We start from the raw sequence: 27084 nt of genomic DNA on the forward strand, positions 1-27084 counted from the left end.
GCCCAGAATTACCTCAAAAACTGTACTAAGTCATAAATACTCCAAAGAGTCTCCGGAGAAAACGCATATGTATATTAAAGATAAAAATACAATGAAGTCCCCCGTTCTTTTATTCAATAATCAACAAAATTTACATAACCTGAAAACTCTACCAAAATTTTCAAGTTAGAATTTTTCAACTTACATTTTTACAATTTTTCAACTTACATTTTTACAATTAACACTACCCAAATTTTTAATTTTTCAACTTACATTTTTACAATTAACTCTACCCAAATTTTTAATATTTTACCTAAATTTTTAACATTAAATATTTCAACTTACATTTTTACAATTAACTCTACCCAAATTTTCAACTTTAAATATTTCAACTTTGAATTTCCACTAAATAGAATTTTTACAATTTTCAACTGAAAATAATTTTCACAATTTTAAACAAAACAATTCTAACAAATTTCAACTTGGTACATGCTTTTTTTTTTTTAAGTATTAAATCACTATGAAAATGTTCTAGAATAATTTTTACAATTTTCAACTAGGTACAAGGTTTTATGTATCATATTACTCTATGGAAACGTTCAACATACAAAATAAGTTTAGAAGTCTTGGAGCAACAAAGCTGCTAGAGGGGTTCACGAAGTCTGCACATACATGGCCGACTCTGTATGAACATACCTAATAGTGCCTCATTCCACTTATCATTCCCATCCAGATATTTGTCTAATATAACATCACAAAATAAATAGAACATAACATTTTGAGAGCATTTTCATTACAAAGGTCCAAGAACTAGAAGGAAGAGCTATCGTGTGTAAAATTATTTTTGAAGCATTTCACAATGGCAATGATTGTCTTGAAAAGAAAGTTGTCCCTTGTAACACTATATAGTCACCATGAATATACAAAACACACATTCATTCTGGGGCCGCATTCTACACACAGTAAATGTTCTCTCGCACTGAGCTCCTGACCGTCAATCCATTGATGCCCTTTAGGCTTATTATTTAACAACATTAAACATATAGATAAACAAACAGCTCCTTGACATAATTTTCTACAATTTAAATGATTTTGACATATTACTACTTTGGGAATAGTTTGACAGTGTATCCAAACAAAAGAAACCTGACAAACAGGTGAAGATTACACCCGACAGCCTGGCATAAGACACCTGATACACGCAGGCTGCACAGGGCAAGGTTTGTTTAAGTTTGGGGCAAACTGAAAGTGGTGGTGCCACTCCTGGCAATTATTTATAATGGTAAATTACTGCATTAAAAAAGGACATTATTTAGTCATCATTATTGATATTTATCATTAATCAATGATAAAAACAGCTAGGTATCATGTTATGGTATGTACAGCAATATTCCACCTTGTTGACGGCATTATGACATGATGAACAAACCTTGCCTTAGCACTTATGGTAAGTCACAAGGTAAGATACAGCCTGCCATAGATGAACTTGTGTTTAAAATGCATCACTTCATCCCATCATCATCATGTCACTAGGTAGGACAGTTTGTAGAATACGGCCCCTCAAATCTTATGCAGAACAGTAATACCAAAGTTATAGAAAGTTGACAAATTTACTATTAAGTCCATCTAGATATTCTCACTCAAAAATGCACAAACAGTGCTTGTCACTGCATTATACTGGGAGAGTGTCTCGGCATAATGCCTTGACAAGAAACAACGGCCTATCATACAGGAGGATCTTTCTCTGTCACGGCATTATGCAGGGTACCAGCAGTTAGCATGATATCACTGCCTACCAACACACACCACAGTAATGCCTCAGTGCCTGCGTGGCACTGCAGTGTGCAGTATGCTGCTGGACATTCAAAAACCTGCAACAAAAAGATAAGAGTCAACAAAAGCATTATGCAAGTTGATGTTTGGCAATCATTCACTAGGTTCATATCATCTTATGAATCTCAAATTTTAAAAACTGCTCAATTGTAATCACTTTCGTGGTACAGGAAGGTGGGATATTAAAAAGTCAGCAACACAAAGCCACACTATTTCCAACAATGTTAAAATAACAGCTACGATTTGACAACCAGGTTACCTTACTAGGAGTGTGTGTGTGTGTGTGTGTGTGTGTACCTAGTTGTAACATACAGGAAAAGAGCAATGTTTGTGCTGTCTCATCTCCATATCTATGCAAATCCAACATTTCTTTGAACTATTGATTGTCCTTGCTTCAATGACTCACTTATCTAAACCATTCCACACCTCCTCCTATCTTTGTAGAAAGCTAAACGTGTGTGTGTGTGTGTGTGTGTGTGTGTGTGTGTGTGTGTGTGTGTGTGTGTGTGTGTGTGTGTGTGTGTGTGTGTGTGTGTGTGTGTGTGTGTGTGTGTGTGTGCCACTCCTTTCTGGAAACATTGGAGCACCTTCCAGTATTGAATAAAGTGTTGGGTAGGAATACAAAGAGGCATTTGCTTCCCTCCCTGCCAGGCCAGGCCACCAGGTGCAGCACAAACCTTTATCTGTTGTCTGCTCTCCCCAACGCCCACCGAACACATGTAGGTCACCCACTCATCGCTCCTTACGCACACAAATACCACCATTCACAAAACACACACAAATTGCAACCACCCATCAACCCACTAATACCTCACACATGTAGTGTAGTGGTTAGCACGCTCGACTCACAATTGAGAGGGCTGGGTTCGAATCCCTGTAAGCGGCGAGGCAAATGGGCAAGTCTCTTATTGTGTGGACCCTGTTCACCTAGCAGTAAATAGGTACGGGATGTAACTTGAGGGGTTGTGGCCTTGCTTTTCCGGTGTGTGGAGTGTGTTATGTGGTCTCAGTCCTACCTGAAGATCAGTCTATGAGCTTTGAGCTCGCTCTGTAATGGGAAAGACTGGCTGGGTGACCAGCAGGCAACCGAGGTGAATCACACACACACACACACACACACACACACACACACACACACACACACACACACACACACACACACACACACACACTTATCTGCTTGAGATGTGGTGCAAAGCCTCTCTTGGTGGATATAAGGGGGAGTGGAGTGAGTGGTGTGGAAACTATGAGGGTGCTGACCTGCCTAGCCATCCTCGATCCTTCCTCACATGCTCCACCAAAAAATTCATCACTAAAACATCATGTCCTGTGTGAGAGAGAGAGAGAGAGAGAGAGAGAGAGAGAGAGAGAGAGAGAGAGAGAGAGAGAGAGAGAGAGAGAGAGAGAGAGAGAGAGAGAGAGAGAGAGAGAGAGAGAGAGAGAGAGAGAGAGAGAGAGAGAGAGAGAGAGAGAGAGAGAGAGAGAGAGAGAGAGAGAAATTGTCACAGCTTGTATAATTTTCCTTGAATTATCTACTTTAAGTTATCTTTGTAATATTTTGGTGTGATATAGTAACAAAGAAGGATAGATGAATGATAGCTTAGTTTATCCTCAGTCTGTCCTTTACTTATAATCTAAACTGGAAACTTCACATCTCATCTCTTGCTGAAACAGCTTCTATCAAGTTAAGTGATCTGAGGCATCTATGCCAGTTTTTCTTGCCCCCCCAACTGGTAACTCTGAGCAAGGGCCCTATCTGTCCTTGTATGGAGTACTCTTCACATGTTTGGTGGTGGTTCCACTTACAGTTTTGTTAGATAGGGTGGAATCAAAAGCTCTGACTGACTCTTCAGCCTCTTTCTCACCCCTGGAATATTGTAACTCTTGCTCTCTTCTGATAAATATTTACACAAGGCCCTTTGTCAAATATGGTCATTTGTCTCCTCAGACCTCTAAGGAAATATAAAATTTGCTCTATTTTGGTACCCCCCTGAAACACTTTAAACACTTTATCATACCCAAACTCAACTGACCAACTCAACCAAAATAAACTTAATCTAAGTCAATCACAGGAGGGAGTAGAGGATCCCTTCCTCTGTATAACTGTCCTGGCAACAAAGGAGAGGGGACTATTTCACCTCTGTATAACTGTCCAGGCAACAAAGGAGAGGGGACTGACTATTTCACCTCTGTATAACTGCCCTGGCAACAAAGGAGGGAGGACTATTTCACCTCTGTATAACTGTCCTGGCAACAAAGGAGAGGGGACTGACTATTTCACCTCTGTATAACTGCCCTGGCAACAAAGGAGAGGGGACTATTTCACCTCTGTATAACTGCTCTAGCAACAAAGGAGAGGGGACTATTTCACCTCTGTATAACTGCTCTAGCAACAAAGGAGAGGGGACTATTTCACCTCTGTATAACTGCCCTGGCAACAAAGGAGAGGGGACTATTTCACCTCTGTATAACTGCTCTAGCAACAAAGGAGAGGGGACTATTTCACCTCTGTATAACTGCTCTAGCAACAAAGGAGAGGGGACTATTTCACCTCTGTATAACTGCTCTAGCAACAAAGGAGAGGGGACTATTTCACTTTCCCAAAAAGTCCCTGAATTGTGCCTTCTTTGGGCTATCCACTCAAGGATGGAAAATCCCAATTGTACAGATAAATATTAATGATGTAAATTTAGCAGACTACTCACTTGTATGGACCACTCCATTTTGGTTCAGTTTTCCCTCCCTTCTGGGTTTCATTCCTAATATTTGTTGTTAGCACTGACATTCCACTCTTGATGTAAAAGTCAGACAGACTCCCTTGTTCATTGTATTGCAGTGTTTCATTTGTGCCTTTCCTGGACAGCCCTAATGCTCCCTTCACGCTGCATAAAACAAAACCACACATAAATCATCAAACCAATAATAGAACATTGATCCATTTTATCCAACAGTGGAGAACATATTCTTTTAAAATATTCATACTGTACTACTTGCAAAACATATTAATTTTGAGAGGTGTATATAATATTACGCTAGCTCATTACTGTCAACATTACCTGCTTGTGCAATTCCTGATGCTTCATTTCTTGCTCCCAGACACAGCTCAGCTGGAAATTTCCTCAGGAGTGGCTAGGATGACAAGATCTTGAAGAAGCTGTAATATCAAATGACAATTAGATTGATGAAAAGGAAAAGGAAATCAAAGATATAAAAAATTTCTGTCTATATACTGTCCCAGGTAAGACATCAAACTGCATCCTGTGATGGCACTGCAGTGAGGGAGAGCTGCAGTTTTGCAGCTTTGTAGTTTTGGAGAGTGTGGAGCATCACTTCTTAAGGCGGTGCACACTGGGAACTTCTTAAGGCGGTGCACACTGGGAACTAAGCCACACCATGGACGCAATGTACACGTGGCCTTCAATCACTTATATACATTTTCAATTTGTATGTTCAAACTGGCTGCAAAGCTCCACTAGGCATCACAGGCTGTGTCACCAGCAGACACCATCCAGTAAAACCCTACTGCCCCACACTGGGTTACCAACATATCACTGCTCTCTGGGAAAATATTCAAGTTTTCTTCATTATATGTTGCCTCATAATATACGAGAAAGCATCACACTCAGCAAAGACTGGAAAATCAACATGTATTGTTCAAACCTGACTAAGCAGAAAAAAAAAAAAAAAATGGTATTATGATGAGTTGAAAGTAGCATTACATCATGTAGTAAAACCACTTGTGAGCAGTATAGTGTGATCAAAATGCAGATAATGCTCAATATATTTATTGAACACACACAGTTGTCTTTTGAAAAATGTCAGTGCGCCACAGTGCAGTGCACGGTGGGAGGGAAGTGTGTGGTGACAGTGATGGACTAACTGATGGGTGTCCACCCCCCCTACCACCACCAGGCAGACTCCTACATGACAGTTGGGTGGCACGGCATCCAGAGTAGTCACACAGCAAGCACTGCCAGCATATGTTCACCACCTGTGGTGCACAGCATGGCTTTGTTCCTGCCAGAGTGCAGTGTGCACCTGCCTCTAGCCATCATTGCTCCCCACTCCACTCCTGGTAGAAGTGCCACTCAGCACTCCTGGTAGATGGATGGTGCCAATAGTACTGATATAAAATCACTGCAGCCTTGTAGGTTATGTCTATTCAGACCAAGGCTAGGAGAAGGAAGACTAATTTACAATAACACTGAGGGGGGAGGAGGAGGGGAGGATTGGAGTACATATGTAAACTAGCTAAACCATGCAATGTGCCCTGTGTAGGTTACATCATTGAATCTCTATTTCCTCCCACTTCAAAAATAGTTTGCACGTTTGACTTACACAGCTATCATCACAATCAGTGGCGAGTACTTCATCAAAGTCAGACCAATCAGAATCATCCTCAAAATTTGAACAACACCCCAATTAGAACAAACACACACATTATGAAAAAGAAAAAAGGAAAACTATATGAAAGTGTCAATCTTTCTATTGTAAAGAAATTCTAAATTATTCTCACTTTGTGGGAATGCAATCAATCAAACAGCTTCAACAGTTGCTTTAAACAAAGTCCTTGCACTCCCTGTACCATGTACCCTACATTCCCTGTACCTTGTACCCTGTGTACCCTACACACACTGTGTCCTGTACCCTGCACTCCCTGTATCCTATACCTTGTACCCTACACTCCCTATATGCTGTAACCTATACCCTGCACTCCCTGTCTGCCCATCCTACAACACAACCTTTGCAAGATTAATGTTAAAGATAAATAAACCCCCAAAACAACAATCCATTAAGCAAAATTAACATTTAGTTTGGCAATAAATGTCCATATGTATGTACGTAAAGAAGCACAAATGAGGCAGACACTTTGGTGGAGTTTGTATAGTGTATTGTCCAGGTATGGTGTGGTCAGCGTGTCTGTGGGGTAGTTATACGAAGGAAGAGGAGGAGGACAATAAATAAATAAATAAATACTGAAAGTTGTAATATCCTCAGATCATCCTGAAAAGCCAAATACATTTTCTTATACAAGTTTTGCCATTAACCCCTTCATGTTTATTCCAATTTATTATTTGAGTATTAAAATAATGAACATCCTAGCCATTAATCTCCTGACCTCCAAAGACCCTTCCTAATATAAATAAAATTGTCTTACCACACCAAAAATTCAAGATAAAAATAAAGAGTAACATGTTGGTGCTCAGCTGGTCAATAGGCAGACATTCAAAACTATACCCTTGTCCAGGCAATGTGATGCTCCTTCGTTTGTGTGTGTTCATGCAGTACACTATTTGTTCAGCACACTCTGGCCACCTGTCAACATTCACAGCAACCAACCTCACAAGTCTGGTGTTGAAAGTGTTGGAAGGTTTGTCCTCTGGGATAACCCATTGCTCTGAGGATAGCATGGCAGGCTCACATGACACTCCTCTTCATGCCCAAACACTTGCACACTTTATCGTTAACCTAAAACACTGGATGTTTGTTAGTCTTTGCATAAATTGCCACATCAAAACTACAAAAACTTACTATATTGTTTGTTCATCTTCTATTATTTTGAAAAGGTAATAAATGGAGCTTTCAATCCAGACATCCTGCTAATCTCCTCCATCAACAAGGAAATAAGGAATAAAGGGGGAGAGAGAGAGAGAGAGAGAGAGAGAGAGAGAGAGAGAGAGAGAGAGAGAGAGAGAGAGAGAGAGAGAGAGAGAGATTCAACTGTGTATCATATGAAGAAAAACACTCAAAAGTTTTAATCAATAGATGAGTACAAACCTCATGTCAAATATTTAATCATGATATTTAATTAAGTGCAAAATACATCAGGACAAGCACCACAGCACAAACACATCAGGACAACCAACACACAAACACATCAGGACAAGCACCACAACACAAACACATCAGGACAACCACCACAACACAAACACATCAGGACAAGCACCACAACACAAACACATCAGGACAACCACCACAACATAAACACATCAGGACAAGCACCACAACACAAACACAAACAGGAAAATCTGAATCCCGAAAAATGACGCAGCAATGCAGGCAGTCCTTACCTCATCAAATAAAGCCTCCTGGTTTTTAAAAAGTCTGTGGCTATTATTCATACCTTAAACATCAATTCAAATTTACTGAAACACCTTATAAACAGTTTGATTCTTTTTAACTCTAAATTACCGGAAATATAAGTTAAGAACTGCACTTTAAATACCAAACAGCAATGAATTAAAAATTGAATAAAGCTCATTTTTACCAATCATGTCAAGTCCTACAAGCTCCAACACCTTGTTCGCCTCCATGAATGGCATGGTGGTGATGGTGGTGTTGGTGGTGGTGGTGGTGGAGGTGGCTTGTGTTTTGATGGAACCCAAATATTGGTATGCATTGCAGCTCTCAACCTGAAAATTAAAAAGGACTGAACAACAATCACCACCACTAAAAGGGGAAAATATGAGTAAATATTAAGAAAGGTTAATAAAATTGTTACTTCTGTAAATGAATTATGAGGGAAGCAAAGTTTTTTGTATGGAGAAAGTTGTTTAACTTTGCTATAACCATAACAGTATTCAAAACAACTATGAGGCAGATCTTAACAACAAAATGATAGTGCAACTCTATCAATTTTGTGACATAGGTTTCACTTCTTCTACTGGGTCAAGTCAATGGTAACTGAAAAAAAACTAGGGTGTCAAAAGTGAGATTTCTCAACAATATACGAGGGCCTCAGAAGTTCAAGCGCCACCTCCACAATTCTTAAGGTATTCATATCTGTGAAACTGGCAACTCTTCTTCCACTTGGCTGTTGTTTCAAATACTGTTTTCTAGTTTCAAAAAGATTGCAAGTCTTGTAGAAGCCAGTGAACTCACCACCTATCGATTCGGGAAGCATATAGTGGTTGGCACGCCAATTTACAACCAGACAGTCTCAAGGTTAGCTGGAGAGCCAATGAGAGCAGCCCACAGCCACACTCCTTAGCCATCTTTCATCCAATTGGCATTTTTTTCCTGCAAGTAATGTGTCAGCCTAGGCCAATCAGCATGCTGTTGTATACACAGCCTTGACTGTGTTGCCCTCATCTATGATGCCACTCCACCACAAAGGTTTCCAGGTGGTGAAGATTGTTTATACCCAGTTCTTTTTCTTTGACAAACAAGTGCCCCCTGTTAATGCTTTGTTTTACCATCTTCTCTAAGTTATTTTCTTAATGACTTCCTCCTACATCCCATTAATCATCCTTCAATTTGTTTTTTTCTTTTAAGTAACTATTGTGCTGTAGTATGTACCAACACAGTCAACTCTGGATTAACATGAGGGTTACATTTCTGGAGATGTTGTGTTATTCAAAATATTATTATTTAGACAAATTTCCCATAGAAAAACTGTCTCAAAGTTTTCTGTACAATACTTACGTAGTGTACAAATGCTTGACATCCTCAACCATACTTTTCCAATAATACACTCTTGCAATGTGGTGTATGTTGCCTGCTGGCCATTATGTCCTGAAGTGGAGCCACTGTGGTGAAACCAGAGCATCTCACCAAGCTCTTCATATGATGCACTGCTTGTCGCCATTCGTCGTCAGCCGCTTCAGTGTAGTGTAGTAGAGAATCTTCTCTGTAAATAGAAATACACCATAAAATTATCAAAAATAACCAGAATCTGCATCTATGTGCTCCATGACTTTATCACTCAGACAGCCGTAAGACAAACAACACACAAAGGTCAAGCACGATGTAAAAACAAACATCTAGCTGAACCATGACATAAACAAACCACAAATATAAAAACAAACTAAAAGCACAGTAAAAACAAAGGAGAGAGACAGGAAGAACACAACCTATCTGGAATGTCTAATAGAGTCATTGCTCCAGCTGCCCTTGTTTTCCCACTCCCACTTCGCAGCTCCTTCACTCGGCTGACATTACGTGGAAATGAAAATATAACCAAAAGTAACCTAATGATGCTATTGGTCCAAAGGGTTCTGAGGAAGACGTATCAGTGCATGGTGTGCGACGCCTCAAGTAGATTACTTAAGAGGGGCTAGGTTAAGTGAGGTTAGATTATGTTAAAGTTAGGGTTAGGCTAGGTTCCATTATGATTAGTTTCGGTTTAGCTAAAGTTTGGTTAGGCTAGATTAAGTTAAAATTAGGGTTAGGTTAGGTTAATTTAAAATCATGGTTAAGTTAGTCTTGGTTATGACATTTTCATTCCTATGTCCCGTTAGGTGAGTGAAAGAGCTGTGAAGGGAGAACAGGGAAACGAGGACAGCTGGAGGGACATCTATATTAAGACAGTGCCAGCCTCTGGATTGTCTGCCAACCTTCTAAGACCTACTATGTGCAGCTCACACTCGCACCACTTCCTGCTCACACTGTTTCAATCTCATACAAGACCAAAACTTGAATATGCCGCCTCTAGTGTGGGGAATGCAGCCTTTAACCCCATTAGTGCTGGGACGCATTTTTACCTTGAGTTTTGGGCGTGATTAAACCATTTTATTGACATTAGGAAGGGTCTATGGAGGTCAGACGATTAATGGCCACAGTCTTCACTATTTCAACCTTCACATAAAATTCTGAAGCTGTATAAAAATCATCAAATAGCAAGTAGAGTGACTATGAAAAGTCCTGGTACTGAAGGGATTAAAGTACATCTCCGTAAAACTTAATCACTTGACGCACTGTCTCAACTACAACATAGCGACCGTGTCAATATTCAAGGCTCATCAGTCCATCACCTCTACATTCTCCGTCTAAGGCAGGCTGAGGCTACTACGTCCCACACACACTGCTACTTACAATGGAGCTGCCAGCCACGTTATACCACCATTTACCACTTGTTGCTCTCACTCCTACACTCTGCTACTTAGAATGGAGCTGCCACACACCCAACACACTTCAATGCCTTCATTCACTACTTGTTGCGCTTACTTCTACACTCTGTTACTTAGGATGAAGCTGCCACACACCCCACACACTCCAATAACCTCACTTACCACTTGTCGCGCTCATGCACTTCTATACACCACTACTTTGAAAGGAGCTGTCACACACCCCATACACACCGAACGCACACCAATAATCTCGCCACTTTTTGCACTCACTTAACACTGGTACCTAGAATGGAGCTGCCACATAACCCCACACACACACAAATAACCTCACCACTTACCGCGTTCACTTCTATGCACTGGTACTTGGAATGGAGCTGCCAGCCACCCTACACACTCCAATAACCTCACACATCATTACAGTATGTTGCTATTGGTGTTAGGGCCAGGTGTGCTTTGTTTTTGCTTACCGAGGGTGAGTCAGTGAAGCAGCGAGGAGAACGTCTACTTTCCTTGATTTATTTCCTATCTTATGTTTTTCTCCTCTGTTTCTTGATCTGTTTTGCGTTGCATGTTCAAAGGCTCGGAGTGGTTGCTAACTTGCTACGATCATTTTAGCGCTAAGGTTACCATAATCCTTTCTAAGGAAATACATACATACATATATAATAATAGGTATACCTACAACAAAAAAAAAAAAAAAAAAAAAAAAAAAGGCTTGTAGTGAATAGTAAAAATTCACACATACATACATACACACATACATACATGAACTACATACATGAACAATAAGGATAAGGTGGTGAGCGTGGGATCGGGCAGACATCCACGCGTTGGTTCGAATCCCACCATGATACTTTGCCATTTGTCGAATGGTTCAAAGTTAGCTATCACCGTGATACCCAGGCTCTAGGTGGTTACACCAAAGATGCGCTTGGGTGGTGATATGGGCCCTAATATGAGTACCACTAAAAGTACAATTTCCTGCGCCATGTACTAATGCACTAATGGGCTGAAGCTGAACAGCGCTTCCCCACATATACTCTTCAGGCGCTATAGGCCAGAACATGAAAAAAAAAAAAAAAAGGAAAGAAACTATAAAGTAATTGTCTCATGATGACTTGTGGAAATGCATATATATATATATATATATATATATATATATATATATATATATATATATATATATATATATATATATATATATATATATATATATACACACACACACACATACACATACATACGTACATACATACATAGACATATATATCTATTGACCACAATATCTGACATATACATTTAACATACAAAAATAAATCCAACTGCAATGTAAACTATACTTTGAACTGTAGCATACATTGATTTAACTGGCCACAATCACATCCAAAGTACACATTCAACACTCCCTGATAGTTTCACACACACACACACACACACACACACACACACACACACACAAGGATATTCCGTGTAGAAGAGGGAGACCGTTGAGTGTCATTGAAGAAGAGGGGATAGTTGCCTGGAAGGTTGTGTCTAGTTGATAGATGGAGGAATTGAGTTTTTGAGGCATTGAACACTACTAAGTTATCTCTGCCCAGTCAGAAATCTTAGAAAGATCATAAGTCAGGCGTTTTGTGGCGTCCCTGAGTGATCTTTTGACTACTACTACTACTACTACTACTACTACTACTACTACTACTACTACTATTTCTATTATTTCTACTACTACTACTACTACTACTACTACTACTACTACTACTATTTGTTAATACTTACATGCTTGTGTCAAGATAGATAGCAAAGCGGGTAATTTGATAAACTGATTGATAGGTACATGGACAGTTGTATAAATAAACAGATAAATAGATGGATAGGTAGGCAGATAGATCAGTAAATAAATTCGAATATAGATAAGAAGATAGATATGCATCGGAAAATGCATATATTCCTCAACTTATCATTACTTCATCCAAGTTTAGATAGATGGACAGTTAGATAAACAGATAGATGGATGGATAGGTAGGCAGATAGATAAGTAAGTAAATTTGTATATAGATATAAAGATAGATATGCATGGAAAAATGTATATATTCCTCAACTTATTATCACTTCAACCTTCAAAAATACTCATATATCGAGAGGCGATAGAAAATTAAAGAAATATCACAGTCTACCTTTTAAACACCTCGTTTTTCTGGAGCACCAAACACTCGCCATAAAACTAGATACAAAAATTACTGCTTTGACAAATGACCATAGCTGGACACGATAACGAAAAGAATGATGTCATAATAACCAATAAATCGATATGGGATATTTGCACAAGTATGGTATTTCATTGATAATAGATTTAGTAATAGATAGTTATCACAGACATTTTGTATACCCGTACTGCCATCACAAACATACCTACGACTACTGGGTTGAGGAAGCAGTAGTGGGCTCGCGGACTAGTGGTGGTGGTGGCGGCGGTAACAGTGGTGGTGGTGGTGGTAACCTACGTATACTGACCCAGGCACACCCACACACAGCCATATAATACTCAAAAGGACACTCTTAAATACCGAAAACACTCAACCGCCACCCCCCCACACACACGCACACACTAACCACCAAGCAAGAAGAGGCAGGACGAGCAGTGCAAGGCTTCACTACAATCTTCTACACTGCCTTATCTTCATCAATTTAAGGTACTATTTATACAGCCATTTACTTATTTTAGTTTCTTTTACATTTGAGGGTGAAAACAGTGCGTAAATATTGCAAAGGTGATAGATATAACGAGTAGTTAATGAGGTAAGTTGACTATTACCAGGTATTATTTTCTTCTTTCACCTAGTGTAAGCCAATCATTTGTCAGAATGAAACCGTTAGTCTAACATTTCATATCCTGCGGTTAAGTATTCCCGTTATAGCTCGATTTTGTTGTGGTAGGATGATAAAGATTACATATGGAATTCGCGCCATCGCGGTTCCCGGATGTTTCCTCTCCTCCAGCTTCCCCGGTCATCACCGCCCCCTCCCGCCCCCGGGCAGCCTAAGGGTTCCAATACTTTTTTTTCATGTATTTCTTAACTATAATATTACGTTTCCATGGTATGCTTTTATGGTTTCTAATAATATTTCGCTGTGTTTGAGGTGTATTCCGCGTTTCTGTTTAGAGTATATGTGGCGTTTAGTGGTGTTTTATGGGGTTAAATATGAGTGGAAGGAAGTGGTTAGTGGGGTACCCCAAGGATCAGTGCTAGGACCTCTTCTTTTCTTGGTGTACATTAACCTGATAGCATGGGCAGACAGGTGGCAGATGGAGTTTAATTCTGATAAGTGTCAGGTTATGCATTTAGGTAAAGACAACACAAACTTTAACTATGAGATGGAGGGATGTTGGCTAGAGGCAGTAGAGGAAGGAAAGGATTTAGGAGTAGTGATAGACAGGACTATGAAATTTTCAAAGCAATGTTTAGAAGCAAGAAATAGGGCAAATAGGATCCTGGGTTTTATAAATAGAAATGTTAGTTATAAAAGTAAGGAAGTGGTGCGTAGCTTATATAATTCCTATGTTAGGCCCCATTTAGAGTATTGCATACAGGCCTGGTCACCCCACTATAGGCAGGATATCAACATGTTAGAAGCAGTTCAGAGAAGAGCAACTAGGATGATACCAGCATTAAAGCGCCTGGAGTATAGAGATAGATTAAAGGAATTAAACATGTTTTCATTTGAGAGGAGATGTATAAGAGGGATATGATAGAGTTATTTAAAATGTTCTCAGATACACTGATACAGGATAACCTTTTAACTGAACTGAAATTTTTTTCCATTTCTCATTTGGAGCTTTTTTATTTCAAGGTATAACTGGGCCTTTAAGGTATCAAAGAATCGTCTATGTTCTTTTAAGTGTGAAATAAATCTACTGAGTGAAATATTTGGACACTGAAATGGTGTTTGGTGCTGTTTAAAATGGCTCTTATTTTTTTTATTTTATTTGCTCACGTTTCTGCATCTAGGTCTAACTCGCTGTAGAATGCTTTAAAAGATAGCTCAGACTCCGTAAGCTGTGTTGTCATACTCGCCTAGTGAAAATAGTTTGACTTTACAGGACGTTTTAGAGACTTATAGTTGAAAATGTTTTTTTATACTTTTAACGTAATTAATTTAAATACTTTTTAAAAACTAGTTAAGCTGGAGTTGTTTTGATATTTTGAAAATTAGTCTAAATATTTATCACGCCATAAAATATCAGTTACTCTGCCGTGGCTTCGTTTTTTCTATAAGTCATTTTTTAAATCAAACTATTTACGTAATCTAGCCGAGTCACCCCTGTTTCCGTTCTCTCTGATGACCATAGTCCAGGTGGTGACTCACCATAGCCAAGCCACAATACAATCTCCCTCCACTTCCTCAATTTTTTGTTAAATATCTAGTGTGTTGGTGTATTTCTAGGCTCAGACGTGTAGATGGAAGCAATAGAATTGAAGAAGAAGGAGAAATAAAGGAGGAAGACGAAGAAGAAAGGAGAAATGGAAGTGGAATAGGAGAAGAAACCAAGACGTAATATTTAGGTAAGTCTCTCTTTTAATCATCACGTCCTTTATAATGCATTTTTGCTGGGTTTGGGATATACTTTGGGAGTTTTAAGTGTGTTCAGTAGTGTTATAGGGTGCTTTGGGTGTTATAAGTATGTTTTGGGTGCATTTCGTGTGTTTTCAGTATGTGTTAGATGTTTTATGTATATTTTACGTATCATGAGTGTGGTGTGGACGTTCGTTTGAGTATTTGAATGTGTTCTGAGTGTGTTTGGGAGTATTTTGAAGGATTGTATGGTGTTTCATGTGTGTTTTATGTTAGTTTTGAGTGTTTAAGTGGTGTGGGTGTGTATTATGGGTCTTTTAGGTGTGTGTGAGGATGATTTGAGTATATAATGTCTGTTTCTAGCGAGTTTTATGTGTGTCTGGTGCCGATTTTAGCTGTTGAACATAAGAACATAAAAAAAGAGGGAAGCTACACATCAGAACATAAGAAAAGAGGGAAGCTGTAAGAGGCCGTTTAGCCTATACGTGGCAGTCTTTGTACGATTAAAACTACCTAATTCCAAATATCATCCTCATCTATAAACTTATCTAACCTTCTTTTAAAGCTCCCTATTGACTCAGCACTGACTATATGACCACTGAATCCGATCCACTCATCAACCACTCAGTTTGAAAACCAGTTTCTTCCCATTTTTCTCCTAAACCTGAATTTTTCAAGCTTAAACCCATTATTTCTGCATCTGTCCCCGCTACTCTGATCCTAAAAACTTCGCTCATGTTCTGTTATGTTATGACTCTTATACTATTTAAATACTTCTATCAGGTCTTCTCTTAACCTACGTCTCTGTAAGGAATGCAGATTGAGTTTTTTCAATTTCTCTTCATAGGGAATACCCCTCATCCACTGTATCTTTTTAGACATCCTCCTTTGCACTGACTCCAATAGACTTATATCCTTCCTATAATGTGGGGACGCGCCCACGTGTGTGTGGAGGGGTGGGGCAGAGGTGTATGTGTGTATGGGTGTGTGTGTGTGTGTGTGTGTATGTGTGTGTGTGTGTGTGTGTGTGTGTCAGTGTGTGTTTCACTGTTTCACTGTTTGATCTGCTGCAGTCTCTGACGAGACAGCCAGACGTTACCCTACGGAACGAGCTCAGAGCTCATTATTTCCGATCTTCGGATAGGCCTGAGACCAGGCACACAACACACACCGGGACAACAAGGTCACAACTCCTCGATTTACATCCCGTACTTACTCACTGCTAGGTGAACAGGGGCTACACGTGAAAGGAGACACACCCACATATCTGTGTGTGTGTGTGTGTGTGTGTGTGTGTGTGTGTGTGTGTGTGTGTGTGTGTGTGTGTGTGTGTGTGTGTGTGTGTGGGTGTGGGTGTGGGTGGGTGTGGGTGTGGATGTGTGTGGGTGTGGATGTGTGTGGGTGTGGGTGTGGGTGTGTGTGGGTGTGTGTGTGTGGGTGTGGGTGTGGGTGTGTGGTGCGTATGTGTGTGTGTGTGTGTGTGTGTGTGTGTGTGTGTGTGGTGTGTATGTGTGTGTGTGTGTGTGTGTGTGTGTGTGTGTGTGTGTGTGGGGTACGTGTACGTGTGTGTGTGTGTGTGTGTAATTCACCTCGGTCGTCTGCTGGTCACCCAGCCAGTCTTCCCCACTACGGAGCGAGCTCAGAGCTCATAGACCGATCTATGTGTGTGTGGGGCGGGGTGTCTGGGGTGGGTGTGTGTGTGGGAGGGGTGTGTGGGGTGGGTGTGTGTGTGGGGGGGTGCTGTGTGTGTGTGTGTGTGTGTGTGTGTGTGTGTGTGTGTGTGTGTGTGTGTGTGTGTGTGTGTGTGTGTGTGTGTGTGTGCGGAAGGGGTGCTTGTGTGTGTGTGTGCGCGAAAGGGGTGCTTGTGTGTGTGTGTGTGTGTGTGTGTGTGTGTGTGTGTGTGTGTGTGTGGAATGAACGTTTTTTTTTTTCTTTCATATCAGTGGTTGACTTTTCCTCCTTCTCCTCCTCCTCCTAATTCGCTCACTTAAGTGGATTTAACCTCTTTAATACTAAGACGCATTTTTACCATGATTTCTGGTGATAATTAGTCGGTTTTATTTGCATTAGGAAGGCTCTATGGAGATTAAAAGATTTATGGCCAGAGTCTTTACAATTTTCATCCTCACATAAGTTTCTGGAGCTGTGTAAAATCGCAAATAGTAAGCAGAATGAGTATGAAAAAGCGGCATATTAGTGAAGGGGTTAAGTGGAGAGGGGGTGAGGTGCATGAGCGACGCGGGAGTTAGCCGTGCACTTTAATCAATTTAGCAAACCACAAAGGGCGGCCAAGAAAGTCTCCAGACGCGTACTAATTCAAACATTCGCATAACCCCCAAAAAAAAGAGTGAAGGCGCCGTGCCATGTCATCTACAACAGTACCGCGTGAAATAGCCACCCATTCCTAAGAGCGACTCAAGTATGCAGCGCACTCTCTTTAGCTCTTTTCAAGTTTCTCACTCGCTCACTCACTCAGGAAGCGACCTCGAATATTCACAACGTTTCGCTTCACCGTTCTCGGTAAGGGAAGTTGTGGCATGAAAGAAAAAGTACATATATTAGGTAATGGCGGCATGAAATAATCAGTCACAGATGTTAGATTGGAAGCCTCGTATGACGAAAGGCACCATGGACAACAAAGCACAAGTCTTGGAAGAACGGCGGAGCTTCATTGTTTCTACACTCAAGTCTGCCCGTCAGTGTAGTACCAGGAAGAATTGAATCGTTCGAGTACAGTTTATGAAGTGCCAGACCAAGTGCCACACCCCTGTAACTGTCAGATAGGCTGCCCCGCTCCTTCATACTTGGTTGTGAGGTGGCGTGTGGTAAAACTCTTCTTGGCTCCTCATTGCTTTGGCGAAAACAGTGACTGACGCAAGAATCTATATGATCTCGAGGAAGGCAAAGTACCACACAGACTCCAAGGACGAGGATACTAGATACTTGATAGAGGTTACTTAATGCCTTTCAAAATGCAATAAATGAAAAAAAAAAATACAAAGCGATTTTAGATGTCAGAGTTGTGGATGTTACTTATATTCATTTACTTTTCGTTTGTTTATTGTGTCAACAGAGCGGTTTAGTCTCTGACAGTAGTAGTAGTAGTAGTAGTAGTAGTAGTAGTAGTAGTAGTAGTAGTAGTAGTAGTAGTAGTGGTAGTGGTAATAGCAGTGGTAGTGGTAATAGTAGTAGTAGTAGTAGTAGTAGTGTAGTAGTAGTAGTAGTAGTAGTAGTAGTAGTAGTAGTAGTGGTGGCAGTAGTGGCAGTAGTACTTGTAGTAGTGGTGGTAGTGATATTATTATTATTATTATTATTATTATTATTATTATTATTATTATTATTATTATTAGTAGTAGTAGTAGTAGTAGTAGTAGTAGTAGTAGCAGCAGTAGTAGTAGTAGTCGAGGTACAGTGCATAGTTCATACTTCTTTATTTCTTATCACGTATTTAGTGCTGCTTTGATATTCTAGATTCATTATCTTCCATTTCATGTGCTTATAACACTTTGTTTAGGTTAGAAAATGTGATTCTCTCTCTCTCTCTCTCTCTCTCTCTCTCTCTCTCTCTCTCTCTCTCTCTCTCTCTCTCTCTCTCTCATGAATGTTATCTAACCATTACTATTCTATTACTTTTGCATATACCTACTTTCTTTCACATATAACTGAAAAAAGTCAGATTTATGTATATGGTACGTAACTGACTCTTTTCCTTCATAATTGAGAAGAAGCGACGCCTCTGAAACGATAATAATGATACTAGTATTGATGACGACGCGTTTCCTCATTTATCGATAGACGCTAGCAAGGGTGAGCCTGTTAATGGCCACCCAACACACTTTTCACGCACCTCTCCCACACGGTTCATTAAAAAGTAGCGCTGTGTTTAGGCGGCTGCAGTGGGAACGTTGGAGGGATGAGGGAGGAACAGCGGGGAGTCGGAGTCGGAGAGGTGGGATGGGAAGTGGGAACGAGAGAGGAAAGGGGGAAGAAGTGCGGCCACGTGTGTGTATATATTCTAATGCACTTTGATAACGCAAACAAGGGCAGTGTGTGTGAGAGAGAAGGGTAGCAGCAGCGAAGTACAAAAGGCGTGTGTTAATTAGCAGGTGTGGTCTGATGAGTTATGGCAAAGTTGCGTACGTTTATGAAAGTGTTGTGGAGGTGAGAAAGGCAAAGCACACACGTCTCTTTGATATTTATGTCCCCAGATCATCGTTTTCTCTCCCTTTCGCGCGCTCGCGCGTGTGTGTGTGTGTGTGTGTGTGGAGGGATGAGAGGAGGGAGAGACGTGTGTGTGTGTGTGTGTGTGTGTGTGTGTGTGTGTGTGTCAAGGAAGCCATTTCTTCACATACAGACACACGTAGGCACATTGATTTACTATTGTAAAATTCAACACTAGAACAATCACTTCCTAAACTCTCCTTATACAAAAAAATAAAACCTTTCCTAAACACTCTACCTGCAAAAAAATCTAAACAAGAGGCCACGAGTACAGAGGCTGACAGGTGTAATTGTGCACTCACCCCGCCTACACACAACCACACAACCCCGCGCACCTCCCTTCCCTCCCCACACACCACACAAACACACTAATGACCATCCATATAACTAAAGCATCATAACTTACCACTGGACGTAACAAGCTGTAACTCCGTGGAGGTGAGTGGCTTAATTACTACTTTGGGCCAGAGGGGGAACGAGGGAAGAGAGGACGAGAACTAGGAGGACGACAACGAGGAGGAGAAAAGGGGGAGAGGAAGGATTTAAGAGTTAATATTTCATGAGCACAGCGGAATAAAAAGTTCAGGACAACTGGGCACTTGGTCACAATTAGCAGCACCTCACGTTCAGAGCTACGTAAATTGCATCCACCACCTCCCCTTCCTTTACTCCTGTGGTAATTGAGTGACTGGTGAAGATCGATGGCTGATGACCGTAAACTTCCTAACTCGCTCAAACAAAGTACACGAAGAACAGACGGACACACACACAGAGAAAGAGGATGAAAGAGAGAGGGGAAAAAAATAGTAGCAGTAATCGACGTGAAGCGTGAGGAAAGTGATTTAGTGAAAGAAATCAATCTCAGGGCGAATATATGACACTGGGATAAAAGATTCACAAGCTACCCATGCTGGATGTAACGATACCATAGAAAACGAAAGGGTGATATAGAGCGTTGACTAAGGTAATGGGTCGCTCTGGCTGCCGTTAGCTGGTAGAAATGCTAGTTGTATTACGAGAGAGAGAGAGAGAGAGAGAGAGAGGAGTTATCTTAAATGACAGTGAAATTTCGATACTCTTATTGTGAGATTACATAGAGAAACTAATAAATAAATATCAGTAATTAATCTGGTATAGAGAGTGGCGATGCTGTTAATATTTAGTGCTCTGTGCGATTCAACGGATAGAAAGATTAGCGATAGCGCAGGAAGTGATTGACGTATTTGAAACATTGCAGTGTGTGTCATTCTATTTGTTACCCAGTGAAATTGTATAACAAGACGGAAGCAAATGTGTGTATGTGCAGGAAAGGAAGACAGGCAAGTGGTAGACTAGGTGGTAAGTGTGACAAGAGCAGAAAACAAAGTAAAATAGAGACGTGTGATTTACTAAGGCTCGCATTCTCAGACCTCTGTACTTCACCTCCACTATTTCAAAAATTTATTTAAGTTAACACGAGTTTTTTAAGGTGTTTTCCCAGTTCTAGCGACAGTGTGACAAGATTTATACGCTATTAATCGGAGAAACCTCTTGAACACCCCGCTAATCATCTCTGTGGCCTTAGAAAATAGTCGTGATGAGAGAGCAAAGAATTTTTGAATACGGACCTAAATTATTGTGGCGATGCTAGTGCGAGAATCAAAATATACAAAAGTATCACAAATTACCCAAATGAAACAGCATGAAATAGCAAGTATCATACCATTAAAAGATAACAATTCATACCTTCAGTGTTATTGAACAAGAAAGAGAAAACGTTGCCGGGGTTACTTAGTGATGTGATGTAAGCTGTTTCATTCCCATTTATACCTCGATATCGTTTTCACTCTTCCCTCTCGATCCATTCATTATCTCGGTTCGTACTTAACCTCTTGAGTGCCATGACACATTCTAATATTATTTCTGCTTACTATTTGAGGATTTTATACAGCTTCAGAAACTTATGTGTGGGATTAGAATAGTGAAGACTCTGGCTATTGATTTTCTCACCTGCATAGACCCTTCCTAATGTAAATAAAATCGTCCAATTATAACCAAAACTCATGATAAAAATGCGTCCCAGTACTGAAAGGGTTAAGGCCCGTATTCTGAAACGCTTAGCTCTCTCAGTATCACTACTTTCCAACGACACCATTTAAGATACTCATGTTTTATTTAAAAGTATTTATATGGTTTTGGTGAAAGATTGCCACGATTTCTGGTGTATTAGAAGGAGAAACTGTCATAAAACTCGGGTATTCTGAAACTCATAGCTCTCTCACCATCACTGCCTTTCAAATTTAAGGCTCCAGTTTAAAAGAGTATTTCTATGGTACTGGTGATAGATTGGCACGATTTGTAGTGTATCAAAAGGAGAAACTGTCCTGAAAACCCCGCTAGTTGTCTCTATGGCCTTGGAAAATTGTCGCAGTAAGAGAGGAAGACATTTCTAAATACAAGCGGACATGTTTTCGCTCCTTCTTCCCATCCATTCACCGTCCACGCACTCCCACCCATTGACTCACCCTCACATTATTCACCTCCTCCCGCCCTCCCACCTACACGGCCATTACTCATCCACTTACCGACTCCCGTACCCAAAAGAGGCAAAAAATATATAGATGTTTCAGGGGAAATTGTTCATCACTCAAAATTATGTGATATTTATCCGTTATTTTCCGTACATGACGAGAGAGAGAGAGAGAGAGAGAGAGAGAGAGAGAGAGAGAGAGAGAGAGAGAGATTGTTCTTTTTATCTTTTCCTCGTTGATTATTTTTCGTGGTTGTTGTTGTTGTTGTTGTTGTTGTTGTTGTTGTTGTTAAGAATGTCAATATCTTTTACCAATTAGTGCAGCTCTCTGTCTGTCTGTCTGTCTCTCTCTCTCTCTCTCTCTCTCTCTCTCTCTCTCTCTCTCTCTCTCGCGGAAATAAAAACGCCAAGACTGCGAACAAAGGCACATTTTCCAGCGGGTCCTGTGCTGAATTAATGAGGGGGGAGCGTCTGCCTCGCGGTCATAAGGAACAGTAAACAAAAGCAAGGGATAAAATGTAGCGGTGGACGAACAAGTCATAAAGAGTGGAGACTGATGAACTGTGTAACAAACCTGCGTGAAGGAAGGAAGGCGACTAATGACCGTGCACTGACTGACTAATTGACCTAATGACTCTCTCTCTCTCTCTCTCTCTCTCTCTCTCTCTCTCTCTCTCTCTCTCTCTCTGACAGTATTAAATGATTTCGCTTTATTTTAAACCCTAAACTTCTCTCTCTCTCTCTCTCTCTCTCTCTCTCTCTCTCTCTCTCTCTCTCTCTCTCTCTCTCTCTCTCTCTCTCTCTCTCTCTCTCTCTCTCTCTCTCTCTCTCTCTCTGACACTGTAATATGATTTCGCGGTGTTTTAAACCCTGAAAATCTCTCTCTCTCTCTCTCTCTCTCTCTCTCTCTCTCTCTCTCTCTCTCTCTCTCTCTCTCTCTCTCTCTCTCTCTCTCTCTCTCTCTCTCTCTCTCTCTCTCTCTTTCTCTCTGGCACTATAATATGATTTCGCGTTGTTTTAAACCCTGAAAATCTCTCTCTCTCTCTCTGTCTCTGTCTCTGTCTCTCTCTCTCTCTCTCTCTCTCTCTCTCTCTCTCTCTCTCTCTCTCTCTCTCTCTCTCTCTCTCTCTCTCTCTCTCTCTCTCTCTCTCTCTAAAAAGAAAAAAAAAAAAACCTCTACAATTTCTTACCTTAAACACATTAGAAGCACATTATGACCACCTGTGCCCCGCCCCATACTGTGCCGTCCCGTCCCGTCCCCGCCCCGTCCCCGCCCCGCCAGGTGTAATGGAACCCTGCCTGATAATTCACCTTTCTTTTGTTTTGGCGGAGGAAGGTGTGGTTAGCGGTCATTAGCGGCAGGTGAGAAGGGTCGGGGAGGGTGTGGTGGTTGTGTCAGCACGTAGGCCTATACAATACATGGAGAGACACTAGGTAGGCCGGGAGATGAGGAGGAGGAGGAGGAGGACGAGGATAGGAGGAGGAAAATAGTGAGATTGTGGGGAGGTAAGGAAGAAAATTAGAAGGAAAGGGAGATAAAAGAAAGAGAAAAGGAATAGATGTGTTAATAATGGAAGAGGGAGAAAAAGAACAAGACAGTGTTACGAAACGATGGGAAGGAGAAGACGAAGGAAGGAAGAAGAGGAATAAAAGAGGAGACGAGAAGCAGGAAAATAAATAAGAAAAAAAATATATGGAGGCACTTAGAGAAGAAAGGAGGAGAAAGAGGAAGAATGCTTGAAGAGAGATAGGAAACTGAAGAATGAGGAATAAGAAAGGAAGGAAAGAAGGAGAACCAGAAAGAGTTGAGAGAGAAACAGGATAAAGAAAAGAAGCAAGAAGGAAGAGAGAGAGAGTTAGGTTAGGTTAGGTTAGGAAGGAAGGAAGGAGAGGAGAGGAGAGGAAGGTAGAAGAGGCGGAGAGGAGGAGGAAGGAGAAGACTCAGGATGTAGAACAGGGAGGGAAAGGAGGAAGAGAAGAGAAAATTAGCGAGAAAAAAAATACAGGAAGGGAGGGAGAGTGATGGAAGGATGGAGGAGGAGGCTTAATCTGAAAATTACTGGAATGAGAAGTTAATTTTACCATTCTGAGTCTACTGTTTTTACTGGGAGGAGGAGGAGGAGGAGGAGGAGGAGGATAGTAAGGAAGAGGAATGATTTATCTAGATTTAATAGTAATGGCGTCTAATAAACCGAAGAAAATTGATATTACTCCTCGTCTTCTCTCAAATTTTCTGTTTCGTTTTCTCTAATTTGAGGGTCGGCGGTGCGGTGGCCAGGTGAGGACGGCCCGGCTAATGAGGCAGGTGCGCGGGAGGCCTCCAGGGGTCACAGGTCACCCCCCCCTACCCTCACGGCCCCTCCCCATTCTCTTTCTCTGTCTGTCTCTCTATTTCTCTCTCTGATTCCTTTTCTCTTCGTTTTTCCATCCTTCCTTCCCTCATCCTGTCACTCTCTTTCGTCTTTTCCGCCCCTCTCTCTCTCTCTCTCTCTCTCTCTCTCTCATCCTCTCTCTCTGTCTCTCTCTCTCTCTCTCTCTCTCTCTCTCTCTCTCTCTCTCTCTCTCTCTCTCTCTCTCTCTCTCTCTCTCTCTCTCTCTCTCTCTCTCTCTCCATCCTTCCTTCCCTTATCCTATCACTCCCTTTCGTCTTTTTCCTTCTGTATCTTTTCATCTGTTGTCTTTCTTATTGTCTAACTTTCCATTCTGCTTCCTCTGTTCCTTCCACCCTTCCTTTGTCCCTCCGTTCCTTCCCCTCCTCCCTTGTTTTCTGCTGTCCTTCCTCTCTCCCGCACCACAACCAGCCCTCCTCTCCTGCTTTCCCTCTGACCCTGAAGGTTTGCCCCAGAGACCCGCCACAGGTACTTATACACATTATTAATACGTGTTGCTTCTTGTCTCTCTCTCTCTCTCTCTCTCTCTCTCTCTCTCTCTCTCTCTCTCTCTCTCTGTGTGTGTGTGTGTGTGTGTGTGTGTGTGTGTGTGTGTGTGTGTGTGTGTGTGTGTGTGTGTGAGAGAGAGAGAGAGAGAGAGAGAGAGAGAGAGAGAGAGAGAGAGAGAGAGAGAGAGAGAGAGAGAGAGAGAGTGAATAGTGCTAGTGAAGTGAAACGAATAGTGCTCCATTTACATGCTGACCATCTTGTATATTATCTATTTTTAAGTCTTGTAAATATTGTAGAGAAATAGATTGCAGTACCCTTAGAATAGGTAGCACACGACAGTGCGCCTTTGGGTACATGTTCTTTTGTATAAAGTTGTTTAAATAAAAGAGAGAGAGAGAGAGAGAGAGAGAGAGAGAGAGAGAGAGAGAGAGAGAGAGAGAGAGAGAGAGAGAGAGAGAGTCGATAATCCCACGTAATACTCGTAGTCCAGTGAAATTACTCGCAAAGACACGAAAAAAAAAAGAATAAAGGAAGCTGCGTGAAGCCATTAAGCTTAACTTGGCAATCCCTCGGCATGAAATCTGGGAAAATGAAGCTGAGAACTCTTTGAAATCTCGCTTTGTGGGAAACACTGATGAGGGCGAGAGAGCAGTGGATAGGAGGAGATTGAGAGGAAGGAGGCGTCACATTTCCTACGTCTTATTTCCTACAGGACACTTCTACAAATCTAGCAGTTTTTAGAGTACAGACATATTTTCTGCTGGGATCCTGCAGGAACACAGCACATCTACACACAGTAGGTGTAGGAAATATGCTGGGAACTAAGATGCTGTGTTAGAAATGTGCTGGTTACTTATTTTAGTGTAGGAAATGTGACCACCTATGTATAGGACATGTGACAATACTCAAGTATTGTACATCTGTAGAAGTGACTCCTACAATTATATTGTCATATCTGCTACAGACATAAGATACGATATACCACAAACACCACCATAGAATAACACCTCATGCTAACACCACCACATAACAACACTTCATACACCACCACTATACCACAGTAAGTATGTTGATAGATACAGGAATATAAGCACCTCAGTAAATCTCACAAAGTATATAACAAATTAAAACAGTTTTTACCTTGGACAATACGGCGCTTCCTCAACAGTTGAATGCAACGTAGGTACGTACGCTTTGATTTTTTTTTTCTAGCCACACTTTGGAGGTGCCGGAATCCTGAGTTGTCTTTGTAAACTTCTGCATTGAAACGGATGTTTCCCTCAATACAAGCCAATGCCTGGTTCTGAAGCAGTGGAGTACGAGAAATGCCGTCTGTCCCGTTCAATGGAGAAACGAATAATGCTGGATCGAGACTGAATTCGAGTTGACTCATGTCTGAATGGTAACGACATTGTGCAGAACGGACATATAACAAGCTAAGTACTTGTTCTCTAGTCAAGGTCGTCAGAGTGTAGTGAGCTAGAAACGCCGAACACCGAGGCCAGAGAGGAGTGCCTACAACGTGTAGAAAATGTGACAGTAGAGATTATTGTGTGTAGGAGAGATGCTGTGTCCTTGTACGGTATGTGACAACAGATTGCTGAGTGTAGGAAATATGTCACTACTCCAAGACGACTAAAGTTGTAGGAAATGTTCCCTGCGAGATACTCAGTTTTTGTGTAGGAAATGTGCTGGATATTTATTTTTGTGTAGGGAATATGACCAACTATGTGTAGGGCATGTGACAGTAGTCCAGTTATTGTAGATTTGTAGGAGAAGTGACTACACGCCGGAGAGAGCTGCAGGAGTGGGTGGCGCAGATGCAGTCACACAGAAGCACACTCATTAGTCACGATGAGTGCTTCTAATGATCATATTGCTCACACTATACCGCGCCGCAAGACTTACTGCCGCTACCTATTGGAGTAGTCATTAACCTGCCAGGGGAGTATGTATACCTGTGTCATTAATTGGCCATCCATCCCCATTATTACTTTTACCCTTATGCAGCCGCTCCCCCCCATGGTGTACCTCTCCCTCTCTCTTGGCCTCCCTCATTCACCACAGCTCTACTTTCTTTCTCCTCTCCCTCTATATTGGCGGTTCACGTGACATGCTCTCCCTCCCTTTCCCTTTTCCCTCTCCCTTTCTCTTCCCCATCCACACCACTGCACCCCTATACCCTTCATAGAAAATGGAATAACGGTAAAAGTTTGAGCAGAAGTGACGTGTGCACGATAAT

General features: G+C 41.2%; 1 long non-coding RNA gene across 9 annotated transcripts; it reads right to left on the minus strand.

Moving 5' to 3' along the window:
• Positions 1-97: 97 nt before the first annotated feature.
• Positions 98-26178, minus strand: LOC123499743. Of its 9 annotated transcripts, none has more exons than XR_006673085.1 (7): positions 25983-26178; positions 9238-9442; positions 8081-8225; positions 4869-4966; positions 4518-4694; positions 3073-3139; positions 98-1850 (listed from the first exon to the last, which is right to left on the minus strand). It is a non-coding gene; the product is annotated as an uncharacterized LOC123499743 (long non-coding RNA). The 9 variants fall into 9 exon arrangements; XR_006673083.1 differs by having other exon boundaries at positions 2985-3139; XR_006673087.1 differs by lacking the exons at positions 3073-3139; positions 25983-26178 and adding an exon at positions 11000-11130.
• Between the last annotated feature and the right edge of the window lie 906 nt (positions 26179-27084).

This window comes from Portunus trituberculatus, chromosome 50 (genome assembly GCF_017591435.1).
Source record: "Portunus trituberculatus isolate SZX2019 chromosome 50, ASM1759143v1, whole genome shotgun sequence".
In the NCBI taxonomy this organism is placed as follows: domain Eukaryota; kingdom Metazoa; phylum Arthropoda; class Malacostraca; order Decapoda; family Portunidae; genus Portunus; species Portunus trituberculatus.